The 24,171-nt window shown below is 47.6% G+C and overlaps 1 long non-coding RNA gene across 5 annotated transcripts; it reads left to right on the forward strand.

The window, feature by feature from the left end:
• Window positions 1-8,661: 8,661 nt before the first annotated feature.
• Window positions 8,662-14,411, forward strand: LOC125513691. 5 transcript variants are annotated; one of them, XR_007286093.1, is made up of 5 exons: window positions 8,662-9,143; window positions 9,615-9,681; window positions 10,515-10,664; window positions 10,749-12,749; window positions 13,797-14,411. It is a non-coding gene; the product is annotated as an uncharacterized LOC125513691 (long non-coding RNA). The 5 variants fall into 5 exon arrangements; XR_007286091.1 differs by lacking the exon at window positions 13,797-14,411 and having other exon boundaries at window positions 8,666-9,143; window positions 10,749-11,604; window positions 12,067-13,467; XR_007286090.1 differs by lacking the exon at window positions 13,797-14,411 and having other exon boundaries at window positions 8,667-9,143; window positions 10,749-11,604; window positions 11,707-13,467.
• The last annotated feature ends 9,760 nt before the right edge of the window (window positions 14,412-24,171 follow it).

The following is a 24,171-nucleotide window of genomic DNA, read 5'->3' on the forward strand; positions in this document are numbered from 1 at the left end:
CTTTAAGTCGTCGAGCAGTTGACCAGCTCTCGCCGCATCATGACAGTCAGTTTTCGGCTTTCTCTACTGAGGTGTTTGACCAGATGAACCAGAAACACAATCACAGTAGTTCTCCCTTTACTACCCTAGCTGATAGAGCGGAACGTAAGGTAGCAAGCACAGGAGCTGGGCAACCCAACTATTGACCCAAGACATGATTCGGAGCTGATGCATATAAGTCCGAGCTCGCAACACCGAAGTATGCTATGAAGTTGTTCAAACTTTGTTGGCAACTCATTTTGTTCCCATGCCAAGCCCGTGGAAAGGTATGCCAGGGTGGGTGTGTGAAACAACCAAAAGGAGCAAAATTCAGTTCTTTATAGAAAAGTGAATACCGAATACGGAGTATATTCACTAGAACCTGAGTGACATGCCAATTGTCATTTTACAGATAATAACGCCACAACCCCGGCTATTTGACATGCTAGGGGTCGGTGGCTGAGGAAACATGCACTTTATAGGCTCGCAAAATATAGAGTGCGGTCTACAAAAAGTTGTTTTGGACCTCCTATCGCACGTCTGCGCCGCCTTTCCTCGATGGAGGGGCTCCTCAATAGGAGTAGCCTTTCGGTGAATTTATGAGACCGAACTCCGATACAGTCCATGAGATGACCAGCCTTTGCGCCACCTGTGGCAAAGGATAATGGAAAAAGAAAGAGTAACTTGGAAAAAGGAAAAATGAAGTAGTTTATGGGATTACTTGTAGACCCATCCGTGTTGTGCTTCCGCCGATGCCCAAGTTATTTGAAGTGCATAGTTATGTATGCGCGGTACAGATTTCGCAGGTGTATGGGGCAGACGGCGGAAGCTGAACTGCTAGTCCTACTCCAAAATTGGTCGATCCTGTTGAATGGAGGCTGGTGGCTTAATGGCCAACAAGGTATGCGGTTTAATGAGACCACTTTGTACTTTGGCTGAGGTTGTCATAGTGTGATCCTCAGTCCGGAGGGAGTGTTTCTCCTGCTGCCCTGTAGAGTTGTGTGTCACGTATACCATGTTCACTATTTTCACTTCGGGGGGAAATTGCTTCTGACCCCGGGTATTTGGTTGGTGAGCCTCTTCGTCGTCGCTATCGCCTGGGAGCCTCCTCCCCTTGTGTTCGGTGTTGAGATTGTCGACCTGCTTGAAGACCCAATAGCTTCTGTTGGTATGATTAGCTGGTTTATCGTGATGGCCATGAATCTAGCAGGGCCGATCCAATATCTTGTCCAAATTGGATGGTCCGTCTCTGTTTGCCTTGAATGGCTTTTTCCATTGACCGGGTTTGGGACCACTGAATCCGGCGTTGACCACTGTGTCATGCATTCTTTCATTATTATTGTGACGTTTGCATTTACTGCGTTGTGGTTTGCCATTGTTGTCTCGGACTTCGGAAGTGCCCGGATCGATGGCGCTGTTGCTTCTACGAGCGAGCCAGCTATCTTCTCCCGCGGAAAAGCGGGTCATCAGAGAGGTAAGGGCTGACATGGATTATGGTTTTTCTTGACCGAGGTGGCGAGCGAGCCATTCGTCCCGTACGCTGTGCTTGAAGGCCGCTAGGGTTTCAACGTCCGGACAGTCGACGATTTGGTTCTTTTTAACTAAGAACCTAGTCTAGAGCTTCCTGGCTGACTCATCGGGCTGCTGGACAATGTGACTTAAGTCATCGGCATCCGGTGGCCGGACATATGTTCCTTGGAAGTTGTCGTCGAAGGCGTCTTCCAAGTCCTCCCAGTTGCCAATAGAGTTTTCCGGCAGACTGTTTAACCAGTGCCTAGCTGGTCCTTTGAGTTTTAGTGGCAGATATTTGATGGCATGACGGTCATCTGCGCGGGCCATGTGGATATGGAGGAGGAAATCCTTGATCCATACCGCAGGGTCAGTTGTTCCATCGTATGATTCGATATTCATGGGTTTAAACCCCTCTGGGAATTCGTGCTCCATTACTTCATCAGTGAAGCAAAGAGGGTGTGCGGCGCCTCTATATCGGGCCACCTCGCACGTAGCTCCAATGGGGTCCGTCTACGACATTCGGCCTGTGTGTGACTAGGTTTTTTGCGCCCGAATAGATAGTTGTTGACACATGTCGAGGTACGTCCTCACAATCCGTAGATCGATCTGGTGTGTCCTGCTATGTTGTTCAAGTCCTGCCGAAGGTCATATGTGTGACCATGAGCTGTTTTATCTTTGCCTTTATAATGAGGTGGGGCGGGCTGGTACTCGGCCTGAGTTGTTGCTTTATCCCGACCATGTGGTGGTCGGTCAGCTCCATTGCGCGATGATGGTATGGGCTCCAGTGACTCATCATCAAACTGAGGTAGCAATTTGCGCTTCGGGTAACTTTTGGCTGGGCGCTTAAGGCCGTATTCTTCGGCTGCCAGGACATCAGTCCATCTATCATTTAGTAGATCTTGATCAGCTTGAAGTTGTTGCTGCTTCTTTTTCAGGCTCCTTGCAATGGCTAGTAGCTGGCGCTTGAATCGCTCCTGCTTGAGAGGTTCCTCAGGCACGATGAGATCCTCGTTGCCGAGGCTCACCTCATCCTCGGAGAGCAGAAGATAATTGCTATCTTCCGAATCGTTATGTATGGCCTGTTCATCAGGGCTAACTTGTCCGTTTTCCTGTTCCTCCTGTTCAGAGGTTGCCTCCACAGGCTCTTCGTTGTCTTCGGCGTCATCCGGAGTATTATTTTCTCCGGCGCCGGTATTGCTATTTTTCGCCCGACGTGACTTAGAACGGCGCCGCTGACGTCCGCGCTTAGGCTATGTCCCAGGAGATTTATCCTTGACTAGATCTTCTTTGTTGTCGTCGTTAGGGTCTTTAGGCGTATCCATGATGTATACGTCGTACAAAGAAGTGTCGTCCAGCGGCCGGTAAATGGCGGGTTTTGGCCATGGTCCTCATTTGTATTGTCGTCCATACCGTCGATGTCTTCGGAGCCACAATCGAGCATGTCGGTTAAGTCTTCGACAGTGGCTATGAAGTGGGTGGCGGGTGGGAAGCAAAATTCCCCGTCATAAGCTTCTATTTCGAACCGGATATAGTTCGGCTGTGAATCCCCCGCTAAGGATAGATTTTTTAATGAGTTCAGCACATCGCCCAAAGGCAAGTGCCGGAACATGTCTGCGGCGCTGAATTCGGCAATCAATGACCGATCATGCTCGACGTGCGCGGACGCACATAGTTCGAAACTTACAGCCGGAAACGAGTCCGAGGTTCCGTGACACAGGCATTACTGGAGGTTAGGTCTGTCTGCGGCTCCAACGCCGTGGAGTCTGTGGCTTCCGTGGCAGGGTTGGGTTCCCGTCCTCGGATGGCGCGACCTGCTTCGGATCTAAGGCCAGAGCGGTTACAGGTGCAATTTCCTAGGTATGGCCCGATGACAAATCTAAGTCATGTTCATCGAGGTGACGGGGAGTGACAGCCGTGGTCTCGAATCCGTCAAAGATCAAGTCTCCGTGGATATCCGTGACGTAGTTCAAGCTCCTGAATCTGACCTGACGGCCAGGGGCGTAGCTGTCGATCTGCTCCAGATGGCCAAGCGAGTTGGCCCTCAGTGCGAAGCCGCCGAACACAAAGATCTGTCAGGGGAGCAAGACTTCCCCTTGGACATCATTGTTGTAGATGATTGAAGGAGCCATCAAAACTACTGAGGACGACACAGCGGAACTCTCAATGAAAGCACCAATGTCGGTGTCAAAACCGGTGGATCTCGGGTAGGGGGTCCCGAACTGTGCGTCTAAGGTCGATGGTAACAGGAGACAGGGGACACAATGTTTACCCAGGTTCGGGCCCTCTCTATGGAGGTAATACCCTACTTCCTGCTTGATTGATTTTGATGAATATGAGTATCACAAGAGTTGATCTACCATGAGATCATAATGGCTAAACCCTAGAAGTCTAGCCTGTATGACTATGATTATATATATATATATATCTCGATCCGGACTAAGCCCTCCGGTTTATATAGACACTGGAGGGGACTAGGGTTGTACAAGGTCGGTTACAGAGAAAGGAATCTTCATATTTGGTCGCCAAGCTTGCCTTCCACGCCAAGGAGAGTCCCATCCGGACACGGGAGAGAGTCTTTGGTCTTGTATCTTCACAGCCCATTATTCCGGCCCATGTCCAACAGGCCGGACGCCCGAGGACCCCTTAGTCCAGGACTCCCTCACCCACTTGGAGTACAGAAGGCCTAAAGTCACCCCAGGATGGCAATAGTCAGGCATTCACTCTGTCATCATAAAGACCATTTATTGTGGGCGTTACCAGTAACGTTCAGGACATAACTCTCATCGAACCCCTATGTAACTGAAGGCTGCGAGGGGCACTCCATATAAGCCACCCCTCCCCTCTAGCACAAGGGTTCACACCCCATGTAACTATTACACGCTTCAATTGACAAGCCTCTGTGGAACCGAGACATAGAGTTGTTACCTCTTCCGAGAGGGGCCTGAACTCATAAACTTGTGCATACAATCTCACCGTAGCTAGGACTCTGCCCTCTCTTATATACCCCTACTTCTATTGTCAGACTCGTTCCCATGACAGGCGCCCCCTAGGGCACGCCCTGAGGGCTTGTGGAGCCTTCGGGACTCTTCTGCCTTCCTCTCCAAGTCATGTGTGTGTCTTCTGGTCCAAGAAAAATCATCGTAAAGTTTTATTCCGTTCGGACTCCATTTGATATTCCTTTTCTACAAAAGTCAAAAACAAGGAAAAAACAGAAAGTGGCACTGGGCTGTGGGTTAATAACTTAGTCCCAAAAATAATATAAAATAGCAGAACAATGCGTATAAAACATTCAAACAGATAATATAATAGCATGGAACAATCAAAAATTATAGATACGTTGGAGACATATCAGAGTTGTCCTTCTTCTTGAAGAACTTCTTCGTTTTCTTCTCATCATCAGAGTCATAGTTCTTGCTCTTGCTCTTGCTTTTGCCTCGATAGTTGCGAGAGTCATATCTTCCACTTGCATGGATTTTAGCTTCCTAGAGAGGGCAATCCGAAATGAAATGTCCTGGCCTTTTGTACTTGAAAAGGGTGTATTCTCCAGCAGGTTTTGATGAAGATTTTAAACCGCCAGAGGTGCTTGAACTTTTCTTTTGGAACTAGCTCTTTGGGTCATCTGAATCTTCTTCGGCATTCCCATCGGAGGAAGAATCGGCTACAACCTTAAGAGCATGATTTTTGCGTCGACTGGAGCCATAGAGATCTCTTTTATCTTCTTCTTGTTCCTCGTGAGTGTCCAGTCTTTCCATGACATCATCAGAGTCGAGGGATTTAATATCAGACCGTTCATGAATCATCAAGACAAGACCATCGAATGAGCTGTCAAGAGATCAGAGCAGTTTCTTCACAACTTCATGGTCAGTGATCTCTTTGGCGCCGAGACCTTGAACCTCATTCTCTATGTCACTGAGACGGTCAAAGGTTTGCTGACAACTTTCATTCCCAATGCGCTTGAAGCGATTGAATTTCGCCTGAAGAGTATCAATTCAAGCTTCTTTCTGAGTTGAAACTCCTTCATTGATCTTCTCTAGGACGTCCCACAAATCCTTCACAGTTTCACACTGGCGATACCGAAGAAATTGCGCTCGAGAGAGATGGCCACCAATTTCACCTTTTGCTTGCGCGTCCATCTGAATGAATTTCTTCTCCTTGTCAGTGGGGACTTGACGTATTGCAATGGTGAACCCGAACTGCACCACATTCCACATGTCATCGTCGTCTATTGCTCGGAGACAGATCTTCATCTTCTCCTTCCAGAAGGGATAGTCCGTCCCATCGAATATGGGAATCTTGAGAAGCGACTTGTAGCTCACTGAAGACATACTTAAACTCCGAGGTTGTTAGACCAAAATGAGCAGAGTCAAGGAGTACCTTGCTCTGATACCAATTGTAGGAATGAAGTATTTCTACCAGAGGAGGGTGAATGGGAGTTTTAATATTTCTTCAGAAATCTCAAAACTCTCGAAACCCAGAAGCGGAAATGAATGAAAAACAAACTACAACGAGCTAAAACTAAGTACCGCAAGGAAACTAGTCATGCTTGATAGCGACAAGGTATTTGGACCGGTTCGTCCTTCAGCACACAAACTACGTCTGGTTGGAGGGGTTGTGACTTAACAGGGAAGATAAACTCTCTTCATTCAATTCTCCTCGACAATTCCTTTGTCAACCAATGCCGATTACTCGTGGTAGATACTTGAGGCCATCTCCAAACCTTTACAGACTTGTTCTTCGAGAACCACAATCACTCTTGGTCTATGAAGAAATTGACACCTAACTGTCTAGAGAGTTTGCAGCTCTCAAGAGTAATAGGCAGACCGTACTGGACTTAGATTCGAGTGATGTTGAACCACTATCTAATTCTTCGGCTCTAGGGGTTTTCTCTCGGTGGATTTTAAACTCAAATCGCTCGGAGGGGGTTGCTCAACACTCTCCTGAGAATCAAACAGAGCAGTCACTAGACAAAGCTGATGCGGGGTGGCTATTTATAGCCGCAGCCTTCCCAGATAGGAAATGGCCATTTTGGACACATTGTCCAGCCAATGGCCAACCAACACGTTTCACAACGGTCGGATTTGGAGCAACGGTAACATTACTTAAGAAACAAGTAATGCTAACTCCTCGGTATGAAACAAATCTCTCGTAGTGAAGAAGATCACAGTCTCTTGCTGGCAAGTTTTGCTCGGAACACAAATAGATTTCTCTCACAACTTTCATAGGATTTGGGTTTGGCATCAGAGAATCAAAGTTTCGAACTCTATGCTCCTCTTAATAGTATGGTGGCCCTACGACTCAATAAAGCGAAGAAGAAGAACAAAATAAATGCTACGTCTTCACTTTGTCTTCATTCTTCCTCGGACACAGTCATTTTCTTCAGACAGACAACGAACCAACTGCTTGAACTTCAACAATTTTTAGGGGTCACTCTTGTTAACATCATCTTCGGTGATAACCTTCGCTGCAACGCAGGGAAATTATCTTCGTTGTTTGCATCAAACTCCTCGATATCTCAGGGACATGTTACTCTGTGTGCACTAGCAAACACATAAGTCACATAATGTTTATGTCAACAAACTTCAAAACATAAGGGGCCTATCATTGCACCAACAGATGCTTGTCCCAGTAAGGACAACACCCAAGAACCAGTCCACCCAGAAATCAAATTATCAAAGTAACGAACACAAATCATATGAGCATGATGAAAATTAACTTGACGATAATTCCCATGTGTCCTCGGTAGCATTTTGCTTTATATAAGATTCCGTCCAGGCTTATACTTTGCTACAGAAAGGGTTGGGCCACCTTGCTGCACTGTACACTCGTTGCTTGTTACCCGTTACGAATTATCTTGCTACAAAACTATCTATTACCCATAATTTTAGTGCTGGCAGAAAATACCTTGCTGAAAACTGCTTGTCATTTCCTTCTGCTTCTCATTGGGTTCGACACTCTTACTTATTAAAAGGGCTATGATTGATCCCCTATACTTGTGGGTCATCATTAGGCTCTATCAGGGTAGTAGTAGTCATCAGCGAGATCAGCTGGCTCCTGGGCTCCGTCATTTGATCACAACAATCGGGTAGATGGGGAAAGAGGTAGCAAAGCAACCGTGAATACTCATCCAAAGTACTCGCAAGACTTACATCAGATCTATACTAAGTATGCATTGGTATCAAGGAATGGGGCTATATCTTTGGACTAGACTACAGAAATGCCAGAATAGAGGGGAAGGCCTAGCCTATCGATTTTGAGAAATGTAGCATGCAAATTCAAAAATTTCCTACGCTCACGCAAGATCTATCTAGGAGATGCATAGCAACGAGTGGGAGAGAGTGTGTCTATGTACCCTCGTAGACCGAAAGCGGAAGCGTTTGACAACGCGTTTGATGTAGTCGAACTTCTTTTCATTCCGACCGATCAAGCACCGAACATACGTCACCTCCGAGTTTTGCACATGTTCAGCTCGATGACCGTGATGCCCGGATACTTAAGCTACAAGAACCTCTGCTAATGATGCTACCTCACCTCGATTACTGTTGCTAATCTTGCGTTAGTTCGAACCGATTTGAATTCAAATTAAAAATCAGGCAAACAACAAAATTTTTCAAACAATGAAACTAAAATGTTCAGGTCATGCCAGATAATGCATAGGTGATTATGGTGGTGAAACCAAACATTTATGAAATGCTTAACCGCACTAAAATGATTTAAATAGTATCAAAACTAATTATTAAAATGCCTTTACTAATTAATAAAATATCAAACTAAATTATTTGGAGACTAGACTTTTTGTGGTTGTGGACTAAATTGAAATACTAAATTAGATGCCAAGTATATAATTTACAAAAACTAAAAGAATAGGAAACAAAAATAAAATAAAATAAAATAAAACAACAAATATATAAACCTATAAGAATGCTAGCCGACCCTCCAACATGGAGCTCCCCCGATTTTATGCAGTTCTGCCCGTTCGATCTGGCCTTTGACTTATTTGTGCCATTGGATTTTCGCCTTTGGTAAATTTTGTTTTCACCCCACGGTGGTTTTCCGTGACCTATGACTGGTGGGCTGGTCCGTCGCATGGATTGGCTGGGTGAGCTGCGCTCACGTGCGAAAGAATTTCCGAACCCGCTCGCCCCACGCGCCGCGCACACAACAGACATTGCATGAACCCTAGCCTCCAATCCTCTGCCAGCACACCCTCACTCCTCCCTCGCTCCACTGCAGCCGCCACACTTCTCTCTCCTCGGTTCTCTCTTCCCCCTCATTCACCACAGCCATAGCCCCAGGAGCTCCGCAGTCCCTGTCAAGGAGATCCATGGCCTCCCAAGGTGCTCATCTGCCCAGGTCGTGAGGAAGCCGGGGGAGGAGGAGACCTCGTCGCGAGGGAGCTTCGGGAGGAGGAGCTCAACCCAAGAGGAGAGGATGCCAGCCAGGGAGTCGTCTTGGCTGGACGTGGTCCTTCGCGTCTTGAACCTAGCGCCGTAGGCGGCTCGTGCAGTGGCGCAGCGGAGGACGGCCTCAGCTGGTGGGTGACGGCGCCCGCATCTGGTGCATGACCTCGCATCCTGGGTGCGTGCTGGATTAGCTCGCGTCTTCAGGGCCTTCAGGTGCACTTCTCTCTCTCTCTCTCTCTCTCTCTCTCTCTGCCTTTGAGGTTGCAAATGCGAGCACGAGCTATTTGTAAAAATGCTCAAGGAGCAGTATGTGTGTTCGAGAGAGGGGTGGAAAAGAGGGTGACTGGAATAAGTGGAGAAGAAAGTTATTAGTTGATTTCCTATCAAAGAAAAGTAAATACCAGCCATGTTATACTTTCAGTGTGTTTCTTGGTTCCATTTGCATATAATTAGAGTAAACTAAACTGGATCCACATAATTTCTCCAGCTCCCTTGAAAGCTAATGTATTTGACCCTCCATTTTACTGTCAATTTGTAGTATGCTTTCTTATGCTTGAGTGGTCGATAGATTTTAGGTTTGAGCAGCTCATTGTCAAATTTAAAAGTATAAGGGACAAGATAAATTGTGATCTTGCATTGTCTACTCCCCTACTCCCCTATTGATGTGGCTCTTGATTTCTGAAGCTCCTAGGATTTAATAAGATGTCTTGGGCTTCATTGGAAAAATGATCTACCTGGAGCAATGATACATGTAAGTCTTTTATTTTAAACACTAAAAGCATTAAGTTAGCAGGTACTAAAACATCTGAACTATGTTAATTGGCTGTCCTTGGATGGCAGTGTAGATTGGCATTGAAGGATGGTGGCCTTTTTCTTGCACCAATTCTTCTCTCGTGTGTGCTCCAGTGTTGATAATCTTTTGGGACCATTTTTTCTATAACTGCTTATACAGATGTTTAATTAGTTGCACAGACATACATACATGATTTTGCGAGGAAATTACTTTCTTTGATCTGTTCTTTATAAATGTTTTTTCAGTGGTTGTTTAATATAGATGTTTCATTTCTTGCGTAAGCATATATGATTCTATGAGCAAATTATCTTCACTGGTCTGTTTTAGAGGGATGTTTGATTAGCTACACAACATACATAGTTCTGTTAGTAATTTGTTTTCCCTGGTCATCTTGATCTTCAGTTCTGTTGGTGACCGTTTGCATGGTGGGTCATGTTAGCAGTGGGTATAAGGGTATCCAGTGCCCAGCCTTTATATTTTTATCAGGTGTATTCACCACTATGCATGTGTATATGATGTTGGCCTAACTCTATACATTTTGTTGGTGTGATGATTCATCCTCTAAAAAATTATATTGTGTCCTGTTGTGCTAGATGTTTGAGGTTTGGCTTTAAAAAGAAGTTATTTCTAACGGAAGGTCAATGTGAGAAAAAGGCAGTGTATACATTTTATTTGGAGCTTATCTGTGACCTTGTGCACTTGTCTTTATATATGCTCTTCTTCGTAGATATCTTCCTGTCGGTTCTCTTATGAAGATCTTTCCCCTTATCTGATTTGTTATACCATATCAGGAACCATGGTGTCCTACTGCACTTGATCTGTGAGCTGTACAAGACCTTCCGCAACTTCAAAATTCATGTTTCAGATTATTTGCACCCCAGAAAGACAACTTCCACCATGAATGGATGCTTTCTAGATGCTACAACGGATGAGCTTAATGTGTGGGTTATTTAATTTCACTGCCACTGTTTCAGTTTATTCAACTATGGTTCTTGTTTATGATATAGATATATTTATGGATTCAGGAGTGATGTTACATGTATTATCTGCTGTGAAGAGACGACAACAGCAAAGAAGCTGCTTTGTGGGCACTTGTTTCATGTGCATTGTCTGAGGTCATGGCGAGAGCGCCAAAATACTTGCCCGACATGTAGATCTCCCATTGCCCCCCGGACAATGGACGTGCTCCATCAGCGCGATAGCATGAAGCCCAACTGGGAGTTAGCTTGGTGAGCTTCGTTTTGTTGTTCAATTTTTTGTTTTGATTTTTTCTACTTAACCATTTCTATCAGTGAGGGCTACAATTGGCAAATAGTTTTTATGTGATTCCTAATTTAGTGTGAGGAAAAATAGCTGCAGGCGTCGGTGCTCCAGGTCCAGAAGGAGTAACAAGCAAGAACGTGAACAGGCGCCCAACAAAATAGGCAATCTTCATTGAAAGTTGTAACATATTTACAACTGGATTCAGTTTTAAATCAGAAATAGAAGTCGTTCAAGTTTCAGACAGTTATATGATGTGGCATGTGCATGCTTTACAGTTACCTTGCAAGTGTCGTGATGATGCATAGATATTTATGTATCTATATGAATGTCAGACCCTGCGTGATTGATCTTATTTTATTCCTATGTGAGAACTAGCTCTCCTTTAGTAATGCAGTACTTTTATACTAGACTAAAGTGGGAATGGTTGGATTGCGCTCTATAGGACAGTGTGATTTCTTCTCATAGAATGTTGTCATCTATATCTTGCTGAATGTACATTACTATATTTTGCATGATAATATGTTTTTGCTATGCCAGTCATATAAGTTATCTATTTTCTACAGGTTGTTACATCCCCAAAGAGGATTCCAGCAGCAAAAATTCAAGCTTGAATGGAAGGTAGTCCAAGAGCTTTATGATGTTGATTTCTTTACGAACATTATGGGAAGTGGACTTCATTATGATTGGTGCCACATTCCTAATTTACTGCTCATTTCGTAGTTGTACAAAAAAATGCCTGGGCGTGCAAGTTTTATGTGAAAATGATGCACCGGCGGTCTTTTGGAAGAATGGGAAAATCACATGGATGTCGGATTGCAAGCACGTAGGGCATTGCTTATGTGGCGTACAGTTCATAAAAACTTCCTGAATTGAGTATTTATTTTTCAGTTCTATGCTTTGTTAGACTACTAGAGCTAGAGGTGTTAAAATCCTAGATGATGCTAGATGGTGTAATGGCATTAGTGCTGAATTATATTACAAATGTACAATTTGGATAAGTATAACAAATCTATTAGATTTGGTTTTTTATTCATATCATCAGTCTACAATCACCACTCTGCTCTGCCTTTCACTTTGCAGCCCTCGCTCAGGTCTTACTCTGTCTCGCCTAGCTGCCACTCTCTTCTAGAGTGGTTGTGACCCCACCATGCGCAAGGTATTCACCAAGAACCAGAAGGTGCTCTTTGGACACTATGGGTATGGCTACATCCGTGGCTGGAGGAAATTTGCGGCCATTTCAATTCAGCCCATTTTACACCTACCGGTGCATTAATAATAATTATGATATATGCATATTACATTATTAGTCTTCACCTTTTTTACATACTACTCCCATTTGAATACACTTTTAGAAAAAGTAAACATACCTATGGTAGACACATTCTTGCCTGTACACTTCTTTTTGAAACATTTAAAAAACTCAGTTTACAGAGTATGGGTTGGTTACTACGTTGGAGTAATTATGGACATCTCAAATTTAGCGCCTAGGATTCCTATTTTGACTGATTTGAGTATCTCTTGGTGAGTCCTCAAATTACAAATTTGAAAATAACTCTCCTGAAAACGCTGGCAAAACTCTATGTGGTCTATAGATAAATATTTGATGATCTTGCTTAATAACTTGCTAGCGGGCAGAAAATATATCATGTTAGTACCATTCATGTATCTGCTTTCACAGACCATCTAACATGACTTCTTATTTTATTTTTACGGGATGCTAAGGGCTGCAAGAAATAAAATAGTATGTTGCATTTTCCCTACAGGTAAGGAAACATGTACCTTATTTCTGCAAAGATGTGCTCTATTTTTTTATTCCATGAGTATTTGCATTCCCTATAGAAGGTGACTGGTTACATTTATGTTTAGTATACACCATCATAATCTCCCAAATACTGCACTCATTTATACTTTCCCGCCCATGTTTAAAATAGCGTGTTTTAGTTCTGATTACAGCCATATAGGTATTAATGTATAAGAGTTTGCTTTCAGTTCTGGTTAAATGAACTTGGATGATCAATCAAATTTCCAGTGATGATACTCTAGCGGATCCTGACAGAAGTTGTGCATGTAGTACATGTTTTCAGTTCAGCAAGGTCTTTTTTAGTTAGATCAATTTTGAAGACTAACATGTCATATGAATGCTCCCAGCTTAGCAAAATCCTTGGTCTTTCCATTTTTGTAAGTTGAGGGAATACTTTGCTACTTCAAAATCTCTAGATAAAAGTTGAAGAATTCATACGATAGTCGATTGGAAACATATATCTAGCAATTCATTTTTTTCATGCACACAATGAGATAAATTGATGTTACACAAGCCTTTACAATTTAGTGCTTCTGTTATTAGAATCGGGACACTTGCTTTGTTACCGTACTTAAGAGTTGCCGATTGCTTACTATAGTAATAGCAGGAAGGTTTGCAGTCAACTTATTTGCAGTTGTAATTAGTCGACTTGTGCTCCTTAAATTGTTGTTCTTTGGTGACCAGTGAATGGAAATTTGACTCTCTTCCGTATGTCTGATCTAATTGTTGGGAAAATCTTCAGCACATTGTAATATGAAAGGTTTTACCCTGCACAAAAATAAAAATATGAAAGGTTTTGATTTTTTTTCTTGGGACTTCTTCATACTGTTGTATTCACTATAGTTTTCCTGTATTGAACTGATTTTTCGCTTGCATTGTAGATATCAAGTCTTAGATAAGGAAGTTTTGTATGGCAGTCGACTCTCTTCTCCGATTCATATTCACAGTTAAATACCCCATTCTTCTTTTTTTTCAGCCCTTGAACATTTTCTCCTACTTGCTAATGCAGGATGGAAAACTACCTGTTACATGTAGTCTTCAGAACCTGTGCTGAAATGTCGCCTCTTTGTTTGGAAAGTTTCCGATTTTGCAAAACTTTTGGATGTATCGAATAGTTTTCAAGTTGTTTCAATGACATCAGTTCCTGCTAAGACGTTTTAAATGTGAACCTAAATACCTGTTACCATAAGTGACCAAACTTGTGGTGGTGTGCAATGTTCATCTAACTTAAAACAGCTTGTGCCCTGTCTTTCTTCCGCAACACAAAAGCTAGATTAATTTACCATCCATCCGTCAAGTGAGCTCAAGCATAAATTCTGAACATTCAGACAACCAACCAAGATGCACGTGCATTAGAGCATGGAAAAGGCAAAGCTCCCAAAGAGTAATTGATATTTCCTCCACTGATGATGACGAAAACAACTGAAAAAGGCCAGAAGTATCAACCTATACTCGCCTACATTTACCCAAACTCTTCTCCCCGTACAAAAATAAATAAATAGATGTACACACGGGCGTTTAAATTGGCATACATGCCTGCCCATGAACAAGTCTACTGATACATGGATTTTTTTTTTCAAAGCACACGTGTTAGTGGGTCTTTGCGCCATTTGCATACGTGATTTCAAATGGGTCTGTGCTATCAAATTAAAGTGCGCATATACATCTTATTGTAGACAACAATCGACCATGTTTTAATAATTAAAGGGGATTAAACCATGGATATCTTTTTCACCGCGCATATGGATTTAACATGATTTGGCACGCGCAACGGGTCCATGATAACCATATTTTCAACTAAAAGAATACTTCCTTAGCTGGTATGTACATGTTATCATTTTTGTTCAAACTCTGATTTCGCAGCGTGATTACCATATTTCCAATATATCATGGTTTAAAAAAAATGAACTTTCTACTACCGATATCGAATAGGTCCTTGCAAAATGAAACTATTTTCATCGACAACATGGCTTTAGCGGGTCTCTGCGCCATTTGGCACAACCGGTCAACTAGTAATAATAAAAGAAAGGAACCCCCTGTTGGCCCATGGCCCAGCCGGCCATCGGGCCAACCAGGCCGGCCCAACCATGCCCCACCCCACTCCCCATAACCCCCCCCGGAAAACACTAGGCCAACCACACTACCCCACTTCTTCCCCCCACATCGCCCACTCCTCTCCCTGATCTGGATCGAGATCGGGGGCTCGACCCCGACGCCGCCTGGTGCTGCCCCGCTAAGGGAGTCCTGGATTAGGGGGTGTCCGGATGGCCGGACTATACCTTCAGCCGGACTCCAGGACTATGAAGATACAAGATTGAAGACTTCGTCCCGTGTCCGGAAGGGACTTTCCTTGGCGTGGAAGGCAAGCTTGGTGATACGGATATTCAGATCTCCTACCATTGTAACCGACTCTATGTAACCCTAACCCTATTCGGTGTCTATATAAACCGGAGGGTTTTAGTCTGTAGGACAACATACACATAAAAAATCATACCATAGGCTAGCTTCTAGGGTTTAGCCTCTCTGATCTCATGGTAGATCTACTCTTGTACTACCCATATCATCAATATTAATCAAGCAGGACGTAGGGTTTTACCTCCATCGAGAGGGCCCGAACCTGGGTAAAACTTCGTGTCCCTTGCCTCCTGTTACCATCCGGCCTAGATGCACAGTTCGGGACCCCCTACCCGAGATCCGCCGGTTTTGACACCGACATTGGTGCTTTCATTGAGAGTTCCTCTGTGCCGTCGCCGTCAGGCCCGATGGCCCCTACGATCTTCAACAGCGATGCAGTCCAGGGTGAGACCTTCCTCCCCGGACAGATCTTCGTCTTCGGCGGCTTCGCACTGCGGGCCAATTCACTTGGCCATCTGGAGCAGATCGAAAGCTATGCCCCTGGCCGTCAGGTCAGATTCGGAAGTTTTAACTACACGGCTGACATCCGCGGGGACTTGATCTTCGACGGATTCGAGCCACTGCCGAGCACGCCGCACTGTCCCGACGAGCATGATCTAGCTCTGTCGCCGAACAGTGCCTTGGAGGCCGCACCCGCATCGGCTCCGGTCCCTAATTCAGAGCCAACTGCGCCGATCGAGGATGAGCGGTTGGACGCCACCTCGGGGGCTGCGATCCCAACGGCGATTGAGCCGAACACCAGCCCCGCACTCCGTGAGACTCATGACTCCAAGGAGCCGGACTATTTTCCGGACTCCGAACCCTCCGCGCCCCGGCCTGTCGAATCCGATTGGGCGCCGATCATGGAGTTCACTGCCGCGGACATCTTTCAGCACTCGCCTTTTGGCGATATTCTGAAGTCACTGAAGTCTCTCTCTTTATCAGGAGAGCCCTGGCCGGACTGTGGCCAGCGAGGTTGGGATTTGGACGATGAAGAAATTCAAAGCCCACCCACCACCCACTTTGTAGCCACTGTCGACGACTTAACCGACATGCTCGACTTCGACTACGAAGACATCGACGGTATGGACGCCGATGAAGGAGATAATGAAGAACCAGCGCCTACTAGGCCCTGGAAAGCTACCTCGTCGTATGACATATACATGGTGGACACCCCAAAAGAGGGAGATGGCGATGGAACAGCGGAGGATGACCCCTCCAAGAAACAGCCTAAGTGCCGACGTCAGCGGCGCCGCTCAAAATCCCGCCAAAACAAACACGGTGATTCCAGCACGGGAGATAATAACACTCCGGAAAGCGCCAAAGAAAACCCCCTCCAGCAAGATTTAGCACAGGAGGATGGAGAAACCAGCCCTCATGAGAGAGCGGCAGACAGAGAGGTCGAGGACGATAATTATATGCCTCCCTCCGAAGACGAGGCAAGCCTCGACGACGACGAATTCGTCGTGCCAGAGGATCCCGTCGAGCAAGAGCGTTTTCAACGCAGGCTTATGGCCACGGCAAGAGGCCTCATGAAAAAACAGCAACAGCTCAGAGCTGATCAAGATTTGCTAGTTGACAGATGGACTGAAGTCCTTGCGGCCGAAGAGCATAAACTCGAACGCCCCTCCAAGAGCTACCCAAAGCGCAGGTTGCTACCCCAATTAGAGGAGGAAGCACTCGATGCGGCCGACAGGCCACCTCGTGGCCGCGACAGAGAGGCCTCTCGGCCCTCCACTCAAGCCGCACCCCGTACCAAGGCACGGGACTATGCGCCGGACTTACGAGATATGTTGGAGGACAAGGCTAAACAAACAAGATCGATCTAAGGATCGCGTGGGCGCCCCACGGCTCGAGACGGCATCCGTCACGCCGGCCACAAATTCGGCAGGGCCGAACACAGTAGACAAGGCTCACTGGAGCTATGTCATGATATAGCCCAGTACAGAGGCGCCGCACACCCACTCTGCTTCATAGACGAAATAATGGATCATCAAATCCCTGAGGGTTTCAAACCCGTAAACATCGAATCATATGATGACACAACAGATCCTGCGGTATGGATTGAGGATTATCTCCTTCATATCCATATGGCCCGCGGCGACGATTTCCACGCCATCAAATACCTCCCACTCAAGCTTAAAGGACCAGCTCAACATTGGCTTAACAGCTTGCCAACAGGATCAATCAGTTGTTGGGAGGACCTGGAAGCCGCATTCCTCGACAATTTCCAGGGCACTTATGTGCGACCCCCAGACGCCGATGACCTAAGCCACGTAATTCGGCAGCCAGGTGAATCGGCCAGGCAATTCTGGACACGGTTCTTAACAAAGAAAAATCAAATAGTCGACTGTCCGGACGCTGAGGCCCTAGCAGCCTTCAAGCACAATATCCGTGACGAGTGGCTAGCCCTGCATCTTGGATAGGAAAAGCCGAAATCTATGGCAGCACTCACGACACTCATGACTCGCTTTTGCGCGGGAGAAGACAACTGGCTTGCTCGTAGCAACAATATAACCAAAACCCTGGTAATTCGGACACCAGGGACAGTGGTGGCAGGTCACGTCGAACCAAGCAGAAGCGCCGCATTAACGGCGACAATGCTGAGGATACGTCAGTTAATGCCGGATTCAGAGGCTCTAAATCCGGTCAGCGGAAGAAGCCATTCAAAAGGAATCCTAGGGGCCCGTCCAGTTTGGACCGAATACTCGACCGCTTATGCCAGATACATGGCACCCCCGAAAAGCCGGCCAATCACACCAACAGGGATTGTTGGGTGTTCAAGCAGGCAGGCAAGCTAAACACCGAAAACGAAGACAAGGGGCTGCATAGCGATGACGACGAGGAGCCCCGGCCGCCGAACAACAGGGGACAGAAGTTTTTTCCCCCACAAGTGCAGACGGTGAACATGATATACGCAACCCACATCCCCAAGCGGGAGCGGAAGCGCGCGTTAAGGGACGTATACGTGATAGAGCCAGTCGCCCCAAAGTTCAACCCATGGTCCTCCTGCCCGATCACCTTTGATCGAAGGGACCACCCCACTAGCACCCGTCACGGCTGCTTCGCCGCATTGGTTCTAGACCCAATTATTGACGGATTTCATCTCACTAGAGTCCTTATGGACGGCGGCAGCAGCCTGAACCTGCTTTACCAGGATACAGTGCGGAAAATGGGCATAGATCCCTCGAGGATTAAGCCCACCAAAGCGACCCTTAAAGGCGTAATACCAGGTGTAGAGGCCAACTGTACAGGCTCAGTCACACTTGAAGTGGTCTTTGGATCTCCGGATAATTTCCGAAGCGAGGAGTTAATCTTCGACATAGTCCCGTTTCGCAGTGGTTACCACGCACTGCTAGGGCGAACCGCATTCGCTAAGTTCAATGCGGTACCGCAGTACGCATACCTTAAGCTCAAGATGCCAGGCCCTCGAGGAGTAATTACGGTCAATGGAAACACCGAATGCTCCCTCCGAACGGAGGAGCACACGGCGGCCCTTGCGGCCGAAGTTCAAAGCAGCCTCTTTAGGCAGTTCCCCAGTCCGGCCACTAAACGACCGGACACCGTAAAGCGAGGAGTAACCTACAACAGGACCGCCTGGCACGATCCGAGCAGGCGTAGCAATGCGGCCCGAACCCCAACTCTCGCAAAAAGGCGACGCCAGTACTTCGCGTACATAACTACGCTCTAGAGATACCATGGGCACAGGGGGAGGGGCACCACCACGGCATGCCCGAAACACGGCTTAAACCGCACCAGGGGCTGCCGATTTTTTAAAAATTTCTCTTACTTTCAGGACTCCACTCTTCCGAAGGCCTGTTCGGCAGTTCAGTTGCCGCACAAACGATGCAAAAACCAGGGAAGCAGCCAAGCCACACCGCATTATGGAACTCCCAGGTGGTCTCTATCACGAGAAGTATGCCTGTTTCGCACATTATTCCGCAGCTTGCCCCTGGAGCGGACATGTTACATAGTCCAACCTTTTGCTTATCGCATTATTTGTATCGTTCTGCTTTGATCGCAGCTCTTTTTAATAAACAATGCATAGCTTTTGTCTATTTTTGCATTACTTTTTTTATATATTTATATATGTTCCTTAACGACATGTTGCACCCGTACACTTTGGTACGGCCAAAATACGCCACGGGCTTCCGTACCCCTCAACATGGTGTGAGAAGTCCGAACACTTTAACAAGTATGGCACCCCGAACTTATAGCATTATATGCATCGGCTCCGAATCATGTCTTGGGTCAATAGTTGGGTTTGCCCGGCTCCTATGTTTTGGTGCCTTACGTTTCGCTATATCGGCTAAGGTAGCACTAGGAAAACCACTGCGATTGTGCCCCGGTTGAGCTGGGTCGAGCACCTCAGTGGAGAAAGCTAAAACTGACCGTCATGATGAGGCGAGAGCTGGTCGCTGTTTGAGAGGTTTTTTCGAGTCCCTAAAGACTTATGCCGCTTAGGGCGAGGAGCCGGCTCTATCCGGCCAAGGCGTGGATAGCGCCCCGAACTCGGTCTTCCGAATACTAGGGGCTTCGCCGAAATTTAAAATTATAGAATTGTATGGCTAAGTGAGAGTGTTCACGCATTATAGTTCGATTGCCTCGTTCGTCGGGCTGAGCGCCTCCCTCGAAGGACCCAAATATGGGAAAAAGAGCGCCCAGGTTTATCCCCGAACACCTCAGCACTAGCGGCAAGGGGGCAGAAGCCGACGACTCGCCATCTCTCAGTATTGATAAACAGCCGCACAGAAGGTAATATTTTAAATTCAAACAGCATTGCTTAAGCGCATATGAACAAGTTTTTAGCGCACAGGACAAAACGAGCGAGTTTTACTCAAAAATTACATCCATAGAACATTCCTCCGCCACAAGGCGGGCACCCTTGAGAACATCCTTATAATAATTTTCGGGCTTACAATGCTCTTTCCCCGGCGGTGGCCCGTCCTTCACAAGCTTCTCAGCATCCAGCTTGCCCCAGTGCACCTTCGCACGGGCAAGGGCCCTACGGGCACCTTCAATACAGACGGAGCGCTTGATGACTTCGAGCCTTGGACAGGCCTCCACCAGCCGCCGCACTAGCCCGAAATAGCTCCCAGGCTGAGCCTCTCCAGGCCACAGCTGAACTATGAGGCCCTTCATGGCCTGTTCGGCCGCCTTGTGGAGCTCGACCAGTTGCTTCAACTGGTCGCTCAGGGGCACGGGGTGTCCGGCCTCAGCGTACTGAGACCAGAACACCTTCTCCGTCGAGCTGCCCTCCTCGGCTCGATAGATGTGGCGGCATCAGATACACTCCGGGGAAGGTCTGCGAACACGCCTAGAGAACTCCGGATTCGGGTAAGTAACAAGCAACTCACGCTTATGTGTTTACTTTGCATAAAGAATGACTTACCCACTGCTATCTTCTTCACCTCATCCAACTCTTGGAGGGTCTTCTGGGATTCGGCCTTGGAAGACTTGGCACTTTTAGTAGCTTCCACGAGCTTGGACGCTCGCGTCCTTGAGTCACGCTCCAAACTCTCATGTTTTTCCATGAGAGCCTGGAGCTCTTGCCGCACCTTGCCAACCTCGGCCTCATACTTTTCTCGCTCAACGCGCTCCACGGCTGACCTATTCCCGGCCTCGAGCAGCGCTTGCTTCAGGGTCGCCACCTCAGACGTGGCCCCTACAATAGCCACAATAATCCTGTCATTTTTTGCAATTGCACCTTTTTATATATACATATATTTAATTTAAACAAGGTATTTCTTACCTTCATTGTCCTCGAGCTGCTTCTTGGCACGTCCGAGCTCTTGCTCGGACCGCTCGAGGTTCTGCTTTAGCACGTCCACTTCCGCAGTCAGTGCGGCGGACGCTAGCAGGGAAGCCTGCACACGCATATTGACTCTTTTTAGACTCCTGCGATTTTTTATTTTATCCTCTATTCGGCTTTTCTTTCCGAACGCCAAACAGAGCATCAGGGGCTACTGTCTATGCGGTAATGTTATTTACACATTCTTTACTTACCTCAAAGCCTGTTAAAAGGCTTGTACAAGCTTCAGTCAGTCCGCTCTTGGAGGACTGAACCTTTTGGACCACCGCACTCATAATGGTGCGGTGCCCCTCGTCGATGGAGGCGCCTTGGAGCACCTCCAACATATTGTTCGGCGCCTCCGGTTGGACGGAGGTCGCCGCCGCGGTGGGCTTGCTCCTCTTGGAAGGAGGTTCCCTGCCGGACTCTGGAACCTTTGAAGGTTCCGGAGCGGTGTCCGGCCTAGGGCCGGACTTGGAGCCCTAGGGGGTTTCGTCCCCCTTACTCCTGGAGTCCGGGAGGTCGCCTTGCGGTGTCTCCAGGACCACCTCCTCCCGGATTGGACCCTGTTGGGACAAAACTTCGGTGTTGTCCGTAGGGCGGGGGGAAGCCGTCGGCAGCGAGTTCACGTCCGACGAGTCCAGTGAGCCGCTCGACGATGCGTCGAGCCGGTCTTTGGGTGGCTGCATAAACATATTCGACATAAGGGAAAGCTGTGCAATAAACGAATACTATGAAATCACTCCGGTATCCGGATACTTACGATTTCGCCAGGGGCTTGGCCCTGGGCGGCCACTCTTCTTCGCCGTCGTCGGCGTTGGTGGAGTATTCTGAAGGAGGGGTTCTCCCTCTCTTGGACCCCTCGGCCTCCCCAGTTGGGGCGGCCTTCCTTTTCTTCCCTTCCCCCGCTGGAGGGGGAGGGGTCTCTTCTTCCTCCTCCTCATCTTCGTGGGAGGAGTGCATCTTGGATTCGTTGGACGATGAATCCGACACCTCCGGGCGCCGGGCACTCTTTCGAGTCCCCGTGGCCTTCTTGTTGGCCTTCTTCTCCGGCACCACATAGGGTGCCGGAACCAGCAGCTTCACCAATTGAGCGTCCGCTGGGCCTTCGGGCAAAGGAGCCGGACAGTTGATCTGTCCGGACGTCACCTGCCAATCCTATCAAAGGAAAGGGAGCTTAGATCCTGCAGGGAGTCAAACTATGAAACACTGATACCCTGTAAAAGGAAAAAGACAGCTTACCGCAAGAGCGTGACGCTGTGTACTGAATCCGTGATCCTCAGTAGTGGATGCGGGAGCCACGGCGCCCTTGAAAAGCACCTTCTAGGCATCTTCGTACATCATGTCGAAGAGCCTGCTCAGAGTTTGGTGCCATGCCGGGTCGAACTCCCACATGTTGAAAGCCCGTTGTTGACGCGGGAGGATCAAGCGGATGAGCATAACCTGGACTACGTTGACAAGTTTAAGCTTCCTGTCCACCAGGGTTTTGATGCATGTTTGGAGTCCGGTCAGCTCTCCTTTTTTACCCCATGACAGGCCCGTCTCTTTCTAGGACGTGAGCTGCGTTGGGGGTCCGGACCGGAACTCGACGGGTGCGACCCGTTCGGCGTCGCGCGGCTCGGTGATGTAAAACCACCCCGGTTGCCACCCCTTCAGGGTCTCCACAAAGGAGCGCTCGAGCCATAGGACGTTGGCCATCTTGCCCACCATGGCTCCTCCGCACTCCGCCTGGTTGCCGCGCACCACCTTTGGCTTGACGTTGAAGGTCTTGAGCCATAGGCCGAAATGGGGGCGGATGCGGAGGAAAGCCTCGCACACGACGACAAACGCCAAGATGTTGAGGACAAAATTCGGGGCCAGATCGTGGAAATCCAGGCCGTAGTAGAACATGAGCCCCCGGACAAATGGATGCAGAGGGAAGCCCAGTCCGCGGAGGAAATGAGGGTGGAATACCACCCTCTCATGGGGCCTGGGAGTGGGGATGAGCTGCCCCGTTTCGGTAAGCCGGTGCGCGATGTCGCTAGCCAGATATCCGGCCTTCCTCAGCTTTTTGATGTGTCCCTCAGTGACGGAGGAGACCATCCACTTGCCTCCCGCTCTGGACATGGCTAGAGAAGGTTGAGGTGAGGAGTGCGGACTTGGGCGCTGGAGCTCGAGTGCGCGAGAATGGATAGGCGAAGGAGGAAGAAGGCGTAGGTGAAAAGGTGGATCCTTATCCCCTTATATGGGTGGACGCAACTACATGTCCCCACCAGCCTGGTAAAACTTGCTTATCTCCCAAGCGCCGTAATCAAAGGCGCGGTTGGGTTACCCAAGCCCGTATTGATGAGAATCCCGGAATAAGGGGACACGATCTCTGCTTTAACAAGACGTGCCAAGGAAGCCTCCTCGCATAACGCGCTGAGATGAGACAGTAAAACGGTTTGAATAAAAGCTTGGCCGTAGTGTGATGTCACACTACGAAGTGCGTCAGCAGATTAGATTTGTGTAAATATTATTCTCTCTATGGCAATATGTGGAAACTTATTTTGCAGAGCCGGACACTACCTTTGTGTTCAAAATCTTCTATGAAGTACTCGGAGGAGGAACCCGCCTTGCAATGTCGAAGACAATTTGCGCGCCAGACTCGTCGTCATTGAAGCCTGGTTCAGGGGCTACTGAGGGAGTCCTGGATTAGGGGGTGTCCGGATGGCCGGACTATACCTTCAGCCGGACTCCAGGACTATGAAGATACAAGATTGAAGACTTCGTCCCGTGTCCGGAAGGGACTTTCCTTGGCGTGGAAGGCAAGGTTGGCGATACGGATATTCAGATCTCCTACCATTGGAACCGACTCTATGTAACCCTAACCCTATTCGGTGTCTATATAAACCGGAGGGTTTTAGTCCGTAGGACAACATACACATCAACAATCATACCATAGGCTAGCTTCTAGGGTTTAGCCTCTCTGATCTCGTGGTAGATCTACTCTTGTACTACCCATATCATCAATATTAATCAAGCAGGACGTAGGGTTTTACCTCCATCGAGAGGGCCCGAACCTGGGTAAAACTTCGTGTCCCTTGCCTCCTGTTACCATCTGGCCTAGACACACAGTTCGGGACCCCCTACCCGAGCTCCGCCGGTTTTGACACCGACATTGGTGCTTTCATTGAGAGTTCCTCTGTGCCGTCGTCGTCAGGCCCGATGGCCCCTACAA

The sequence above is a fragment of the Triticum urartu genome, chromosome 6, assembly GCF_003073215.2.
Source record: "Triticum urartu cultivar G1812 chromosome 6, Tu2.1, whole genome shotgun sequence".
NCBI lineage: Eukaryota > Viridiplantae > Streptophyta > Magnoliopsida > Poales > Poaceae > Triticum > Triticum urartu.